Genomic DNA, 8038 nt, shown 5'->3' on the forward strand with positions numbered 1-8038 from the left:
TCAACGAGATCCTCAGCTGGCGCCGTGTTAGCAGCACGCCGCGGCCACTCAAATGGGGCAGTTTTTGTATTTTTGTGATTTCTGAGCCACATGGACACCAGAACAAGAGGTGCTCGCGTTCACCAACGGCAAACGCTTCTAAATTACAAGCATCATATAAAAACTGACCAGGAACTCCTGGGAGCGCTGTGCATCCTTGGGTTGCTACAGAAACCAGGCCTGCAGTCCGCTGCCTGGTGGCGGTGGTCAGGTGTTATCCACGCTGCTCTCAAACATTTGCTCACTGGACAACAAACTGGACTACGTCCGACTCCAGCAGATTAGCGGGAATTTAGGGACTGCTGCGTCTTTGTTTTCCCAGAAGCATGGCTCGGTGACGCACACCACCGTTCAGCTACACGGGCTCACTTCATTTCATGCCAACAGAAATGCAGCTCTGTGCCGTGAGACTCACGTGGTGGCTTGTGTGTCTACATCGACACACAAGCGACCGCGCCAACTTGGAGGAGAACACATCATCTGTGACCAGCACACAGGTAAGTGCATCGATGATGTCACTGACTCCAAGACTGTCATAACACGCTCCAACCAGAAACTGTGCATTCAATTCAATTTGATTTACACAGCGCCAAATCACAACAGTCGCCTCAAGGTGCTTTATATTGTACAGTAGATACAGAGAAAAACCCAACAATCATATCACCCCCTATGAGCAGCACTTTGGCGACAGTGGGAAGGAAAAACTCTCTTTTAACAGGAAGAAACCTCCGGCAGAACCAGGCTCAGGGAGGGGCGGGGCTATCTGCTGCGACCAGATGACTGCAGAAGTGCGTGACCTGCTAAAGACTTGAGACTCCGCCTTCAGAGCAGGCGACAAGGCGGCCTGTACAGTTGTTGCTGTAATTTGCAGAGTTGGAGCTATCGCCATTAGCACATTCAACTGCCACTAACTGGTTTTCTGGGCAGAGATACAAAGCTAGTCCGAGCTGCACTCATGCGCTCCCTTACTCCGTTCCTTGGCTGTGGATGCAGGACGGGTTATCCTCACCGTCCCTCACAAGTGTCCTAGTTGATGCCAGCTGCATCCAACCACACGCTCTGCCATCTCACTCCGGTCACTCGTGGCGCCGCTCTTCCCGCTCTTCCTTCTCTCTTTGTTCCCGCTCTCTCTGCTTCCTCTTCCACTTGATCTCTTCCTCCAAAGTAAAAACACTTTAACAACAACCTAATATGGATTTACACAAATGATCAAATAGAACTATTCATACATCAGAAGTAAAACGTAGCCCCTGTAAATATCTACAGAAGCATAAGAAACCACTACAGGAACATTTCAGCGTTCATAAGGTTTAAAGGAGGTTTTATACGATGATAAGATCAAGATGAGCCACTTTGTTCCCACTGCAGTCTGCAGAACACCAGCTTTGAAGCACAGAGTTGCTTTTATACAAATTTCATGCAAATTTAAAAACAAACTGCACTGCTCAATCCTGGTTTAAGCAGCAGCCGCACACATCGTTGTGCCTCAGCCTGATCATCTGGGATTACAAAAATGCTGCTCAAGTTTAAATCAATCTATGTGTTTGTTGTCTCTGGTTCCTCCTGGAACGCAGCCGTCTGAGTCCAGCTGTGAGGGTCATGCAAGTACAGAAAACACTGTTCAGCCTGTTATAGCAGGTTCCAGATGTGCAAACATTGATCGAGTGAAGAAGCCTGACAGCATACAGACACACACGCCTTTCTTGTTCGTCTTCATCGACACAGGTTGTGTTTGAGTTAAGTGAAGGCTGGTGAGATATTGGACGTTAAGTTTGAGAAGAAACGATGACTTATTTGCTGCTTAAAGATAAACAAGCATTAATATAACCCCATACATTATATGGGACCAATCTCTATTAAAACACTCAATATGTTTTAACTGAAGAAGTCATCTGGTCTGTTAAAACAAACAAGCTATAAAATGATCACATGATCCACATCTGTTCAGTTTTACACATTCCCCTTTCTATGCATAGGCACATGTATTTAGTGATTTTGGTCATCTATCCAGCCGAGGGCTCTGCCAACGACAGACCGCTGTCTGCCTGAAGTGCCTCTCATCCAAAGAGTCAATAAACTTTACTAAATATTTGCAAATAGTCTGTAGAAGCTGTCAGCAGGATGCTCTTAGCTACACAGCAGCTCGCTGCCAGGCTCCGGAACATTTCCTGCCGTGTGGCGTGGCAGGGTTTGTTGTTTCACATGCTTGACATGCCTGAGTTTGGACTCAGGTTAAACCTTTTCTGAACTGTTGAGGCTTGTTTGTTGATTGTTTGGAGAGGAAGCAGATGCAAAAACGACCCAGCATTTATGTTACCATTGTCACACTTTGAGTTAAATCCACACAGTTAAGCACTTTACCATTGCAGATACATGCGGATCAATTTGCATCTCAAAACCAGAAATGTTTTGTCTGTTCAGGAGGTTGCTAGGTTACTTCCTACTGGCTTTCTTTTTTAGTCCAAGCACTTCCTGGTCGACAGGAACAAAACAACGTGAAGGACAAGGCCAAACCAAAGGGACTTCCCCGGGGAGTACGTGAAACAGGCATGTCCTCAAGCGCACCTAGAGGGTGACTGCAGGGACTGATCTGGCCTCATGTCCTCTTTGTGAAAGAGGGGAGTTGGAAATCACAGTGATCCCTGTCTGTTCTGCAGAAATGCAAACGGCTCATTTTGCATTAGTGTGAAATGTAACGGCACCAAATCTCAACAACACTCACCTCAAGGCACTTTATATTGTAAGGTCCAGACTCTGCAATCATTCAAAGAAAACTGAGAAAACCACAACAATCATATGACCTGAGGGACCCGAGAGACAGTGGGAAGGAAAAACTCCCTTTTGGCAGGAAGAACCCTCGGGCAGGAGCGTGATGGGTGGGGGTGTATACCATTCAGAAATTGTTGTCTTTTGCGACTTTAAGTTTGTTGTTAACAGTTACAGATGCTGAGTTTGATGGTCACACATACAGTGTTCCCATTTCTAGCACATCCTCTGCTTTCACCAGGTGGAGGGAACTACAAAGCAGCTCTGTAGTCACAGCAGTGATCTGGGCTTGGTGACAACACTGCTGCATTCTCCGAAGACCTGCTGACTGGACCTAAGCAACAAAACCAGTTAGCTGCCAGCAGCAGAGCAGCTCTAAGGACAGATCTCACAAAAGCTTTTGGTGCTTTAAAGTAGGAATGATTGGAGCTGAGATGTTGTCATGGGAACCTAGCTCTTTCTGCAGAATAGACAGGGATCACATGTTTTACATGTTTTAATTATTATTCTGTTGTTATGACCCGTGACCCACTTCAAACGTCCCGTGAACACACTGGTCTGCTCGGTTTGTCATGGCCTTTATTTTGTGCCGAGCTAAGAGTTAAGAGCTGGAGTGAAGTGCACCCACTGGTCTGTGCTGCTGCCTCCTTTTATGGTCATGTGGAGCACGGGGCTGAACACCAGAGCGCACACTCCTTTACTCCAGCATTCATGTCGTACAACACACGGTATGGATTGGTTGATTTGTTTTCTTCGTGTGTGTGATCATCTGTCAGAGCTATTGCATTAATGCATTTCTTAAACGCATGAACCAAATCTGTCATTTAGTTCCTCTTTTGCTCTCTTTGAATTACTGCAGAAGTTGTAAATATAGTTATTTCCACTTTTGCACCAAATGGTTTTATAGATGACGCTGATGAGTCAGTCACATTACAAACAATAAGGCTGGAAAATCCCTTTAAAGACGCTTATTTCAAACACACGACGCGTTCATGCAGATTCACAGGAAAAAGCTACTCCCATGGAGTAACTGGAAAATGGTCCCACCATTGAGATGGTAGCATTAAACATGTCTGAATTACTACATAATTATACAAAATAACAATAATAGTTAATATTCTATGGTTCAAAAAGTAACGTAATAAAATGTGTAGAAAACAACAAAAACAGTCAAAGGTCATCTTGTTCGTTACATGACAAACAGGCCAGCGTGACACCCGGAGATACCTGAACTGCAGAGGCTGCACAGGTACGGAATCCATCAGCCCTAAAGATGACCTCCAGCAGGCAAACAGAAACAGAGGATGGCCTCAGAGCCCAACGTCCTCTAGTGCAGCGGTCCCCAACCCCCGGGCCTCGGACCGGTACCGGGCCGCGAGAGTTGAGGCTCAGGTGTGAATGGTTTTCAGGGTTTTTATTGGTTTTCAGTGTTATGTTGTTATCGTTTTTATCGTTTACTCGGTTTTCCTGGGTCTTTTCCTGTGTGTTATGAATAAATCTTCTTTTTTTTCGGTACCGGTACTAGTTTTATTTTGTTGCATTTATCCGCGACACCTTAAAGGCCGGTCCGTGAAAATATTGTCGGGCATAAACCGGTCCGTGGCGCAAAAAAGGATGGAGACCGCTGATCTAGTGGGTCCACTGTGGGGCGCATACGATGCTAAAATTGGCAGATCCACCACCTGAGTTTTTCACAGTTCAAGTCAATGTTATTTATGCAGCACCAAATCACAAGAACAGTCACCTCGAGGCGCTTCATGTTGTAAAGACCTCAAACTGACACATGAACACGCGTGACCGACGTGGCAAAGCTGCCTGGAACACGCTTCACCGTGACCATTATTTCTCAGCCTCACGTGGTGAGAGTACGCAGGCAGTCGCTTAAGGATGAAGACGTCCACTGACTGTGCCCGCACTCACCTAAATAATAGTGTCATGTTTGTGGGACATTACGCCCTGGCCCGTATCTGCGAGGACATCGTTTGACTGACAGGTTGGGACTGTGGAAACTGTGGATTCGCCCGTGGAATCATCCTGACACAGCAGTCGTCTTTAATGACGTCTGATGTGATTTCAGTCTTCATGTGATTCTCACAAGCAGTTTTCATCAAATGTGTTTCACACGTGTGAACGTGACAAAATAACCTAACAAGTGTTTTCACATTAGTATGACTCACTATAATTCACTAAATATGTCTCCCTGTTTTGCAGTTAGGGACTATAAAATGTTTGTTTTCATAAACAACAGGATAAAAATGCCAACGGCTGCATATTTTCTCAGGCTCGGGCCAACACAGCGCGTAGCTTCGAGCTGGGTCTTTGAAACAGACTGGAGTGACCTTACAGCAATACTCCAGAGAGAAGGAAAGATAGACTGTTGCACCCCATATGGAAAAGATATATATAAATCTTATAAAGTTTTTATCTGTCTTGTATGAAACTTGTATAAAAAGCATACAAGAGTGAAAACAGATATAAGATCCCTTCAAAAATTATATAATGAAACTTGTATGTTTTGTATACTTACTAAAAAAATATATGAAAGTAATGAGAAAGTGGCCACTTTCATGAGTAAATCATGTATGTTTTTACTATTTCTTTTCCATATGGGCCTGCTGGTTCATTAAACAAACAGCTGTCTCCTGCTTTAAGGGCCACAGTCTTATCTACACTTTGGGGTGATTGTAGCTCAGGAGATACAGCAGCTCATCCAGAGGTTTGATCCCCAGCTGCTCCAGTCTGCATGCAGCGTCCTCAGGCGAGACAACCCCAAGCAGCTCTGTGATGCCTCCATGGGAGCATGAATGTGTGTGAATCCACCTTCATGCCTCTGCATCAGCAGACTGAACAGAGCTTTACTGAATAGATCATTGTGGAGAGAACATACACGTTATGATCCATGAGCATAAACTAAGATTTACACATGTGTGTCATTTTTAGGACTTTATACTCACAAAGTGGCCATCCATCCAACCTGAATAAATGGTGATTATTTCTGTTCAGTGACTCACGGTTTGACCTTCATAAACATCTCTCTCGCTCAGTCACAAAACCTTAAATGCACCGGTCACCTGATATGCACAGAGCACATCCAGGTGGGGTTTTGGTTCATGTTGCCAGCTTTGCACAGACTCACAAATGTAAGTTGTATTCATGCAAGTCCCTGTATGAAACCAGGACATCTGGTCGTCCTCTGGATTCCTGCAGGGGGTTGTTTTTTAAACAGAACAGCTAATCTACGAGGAACATCCTGCTAGGATAGCCAGTCAGTGCGCAGCTGCAGAGAGGGGACACATGCAGAGGAGTGAATATATGCAAACTAATCTCTGTTTATTTTGGATATAGTTATAATCCAGGTAATCTGGAACAGCACTGAGATATCAGTCTCACTGTTCTCTGAGAAAGCAGGCTAACACTGATGCCATGTCTCCTCCTGAGCACCTCACGATACAGAAACAGTTCATTAAAGCATATATTAACCTTCATAGGCGTTTTTGTAATGCCTTTAATTGTTAACCCTGTGTTTTATTAGAGCTGTGAAGCAGTTGTGTTTATTTAGAAGAAGAAACTCCTATTGTGTTAAAAACACAGTGAAAGAACGAGTGTGACATGAAGGCAGCTCACATTTGTGGATGTTTCACGTAGTTTGACACATTGTTGGAAGTGAAAATGATGTAAGTGGTGAACCTAATGATCTGTGCATCAGCATTTACTCAGGTCTGGATGTGTGTAAAATAAATACACACGTGGTCAAACACGTGATTTGTGAGTCCTCAGCGGTTACACACAAATCACTGCACACATTTGTAAATCATACTTGATGCTTGTGGATCATATCATACACATTCATAATTTCCTGTCTGTGAAGTTCATTATAAAAGTCAGTTCTCTGTACAAGGATACAGAGAACTGACTCAGGACTTTGTGGACTGGTGCCAGCTGAACTACCTCCAGATCAACACTAGTAAAGCCAAGGAGCTGGTGGTAGACTTCCACAGGCACAAGCATTCTCCACTGCAACCTCTGAACATCCAGGGTATGGACATTGAGGCTGTGGACAGCTACAGGTACCTTGGTGTTCATCTGAACAATAGACTGGACTGGACTCATAATTCAGACGCCCTCTACAGGAAAGGGCAGAGCAGGCTGTACCTGCTGCGGAGACTCAGGTCGTTTGGAGTGGAGGGCCCACTCCTGAAGACCTTCTATGACTCTGTTGTGGCTTCTGCTATCTTTTATGGTGTGGTCTGCTGGGGCGGCAGCATCTCTGCTGGGGACAGGAAGAGACTGAACAGGCTGATCCGAAGGGCCAGCTCTGTTCTAGGATGCCCTCTGGACCCAGTGGAGGTGGTGAGTGACAGGAGAACGGCGGCTAAGCTGTCATCCCTGTTGGACAACGTCTCCCACCCCATGCAGCAGACTGTGACAGCACTGAGCAGCTCCTTCAGTGGGAGACTGCGGCACCCACGGTGTGGGATGGAGAGATTTCGCAGGTCTTTCCTCCCCACTGCTGTCAGACTCCATAATAAAGACTTTAACTGATCAAGCACACACATCCACACATATGCAATAATACTAAGTGCAATAATCCTTTCTGTCATCGTTGTATTTTTACTCAGTTGTATATAGCATTTGTATTTGTATTCTATTTTTATCTTATTGTAGGGGAGAGCGGGGTAAGTTGTCACACTTTTCACACTGACTAACTCTTACTGAGCACCATACATCACAACGTAATAAATGTTTCACCAAATGAAAGAAGGAAGTCTCGGGCACATATGATGTATTCATTACATTTTCATATCTTATCTCATTACGGAGTTGTAGACTGTTGAATGGAGAATGTGTACTTGTGACAATTTGCCCCATCGGCAGGTAAGTTGTCACACTAGATTATCTTAAAATAAGAACACAAATACTTAATTGTGATTATTGATTTTAATTGTTAAATTCAAACCAAAACTGGAAATTTGAACAATTATGCCAAGAGAATTTGGAAAAAAACAATTATTTCAATCCAATACACATTTTAATCAAAACATTAAGTAGAAAGAAAACTTTAGTTTGAACTTTAAACTCAAATGTTCTCTGGCTTGCACATAAATCCATCATAAATGAATGGAATGCTGCAAATAACTTGCTTTACTTAACATGTTTATCCTCTGAACAAAACAGATGCCCTATTTCTGATTAATCAGACTCAACTTCAGAGTCACAATTCTGGCACACATAA

This window comes from Aulonocara sp. 'chitande type north' Nkhata Bay, linkage group LG9 (genome assembly GCF_057382095.1).
Source record: "Aulonocara sp. 'chitande type north' Nkhata Bay isolate Kocher_YH1m ecotype deep benthic linkage group LG9, A_spYH_male_GT1.1, whole genome shotgun sequence".
NCBI classification, from domain to species: domain Eukaryota; kingdom Metazoa; phylum Chordata; class Actinopteri; order Cichliformes; family Cichlidae; genus Aulonocara; species Aulonocara sp. 'chitande type north' Nkhata Bay.